This window comes from Sinocyclocheilus grahami, unplaced genomic scaffold, assembly GCF_001515645.1.
Source record: "Sinocyclocheilus grahami isolate Dianchi unplaced genomic scaffold, SAMN03320097.WGS_v1.1 scaffold7047.1, whole genome shotgun sequence".
Classification (NCBI taxonomy): Eukaryota; Metazoa; Chordata; class Actinopteri; order Cypriniformes; family Cyprinidae; genus Sinocyclocheilus; species Sinocyclocheilus grahami.
The window spans coordinates 2,000-3,112 of NW_015511238.1; positions in this window are offsets into that span (position 1 = coordinate 2,000).

Genomic DNA, 1,113 nt, shown 5'->3' on the forward strand with positions numbered 1-1,113 from the left:
CTTAAAAAAGGACGTGTGCTTCTAATAATTAAAACAGTTAGGGAACACCAATGTGAATCATATTCAGGAAATTAAAATGGATAAAATAACTACTGTGTTTTGGTGGAAACTATGGCAACCATGACGATTTTTGTAAGCGAAGGCTAATATTTGACTAATAAAACAACTACATAAAATGTAATCTGTGAGCGGGTAATAAAGAAAATTAAAAACACCAGCTCTGAGCTGTAAAACTTCAGATGGACTTACTCTAATTCTGCGTTACTTGATCCCAAAGAATACAATTCAGTCTCTAGGCGGCTGCACAGGGAAAAGATGGCAATGCCATCACACAACCTAACTATTCAATTTACTTATACTCACGTTACTAATAGTTTTCTGGTCAGAAAGAATAACATAACTTTTGGGGGTTGTTTCCCTATATTTGTGAGTTTTAAAGAATGTTGTTCTTTACTCTTTCTACTTAAACTTGTATCACTGCATATACGATGCAACAAGTCCTCTCGATGGAAATCTCCCTAGTTTTGCAGGAAAACGGCCTTATTTAGGCTGCAAAACTCGAACTCTGAATTACGTCGTACTAATAAAACCTGCAAACTTGGGGAAAAAAACAAAATGTATTTAACAAAGCTGCGAGCATCCGACAGAAACCCTGTTCACGGGGAAACTACGGGTGATGAGAGCGCTCGCGCTGTCCAATCAAACAAAATAAAATGCATTTCAGTTGATAAAGGTAGGGTTTTATTCGTTCAAGGCTTATCGCCCGGCCAGCTAAATGTATTTTCCATTCATAGTAACGCAGCATTACTTACCCGTCCATTGCACACCGAGGAACAGCAGCTCTGATCCGCAACTTTGTTGCTTGGCTGAGTTTTCTTAAAGCGCTACAAAATGGCGGAGTGCGTTGAGCGGAGCCTCAGCGATGAGCTCGGTGATTGGTCAAGCCTGGACAACAGTGGGCGTGTCAAAACACTAGGAAGGTTGTGATTGGATAAGACGAGTTGAAAGCAAAGGGCGGTTACAGTTGAGGAGGGAGAAACCGCCAGTCGCGCATCCTTGTATTGTTCTGTCTTTGAAGAATGGACCAGTCATTTAGGAAACCGTTTTTTTTTT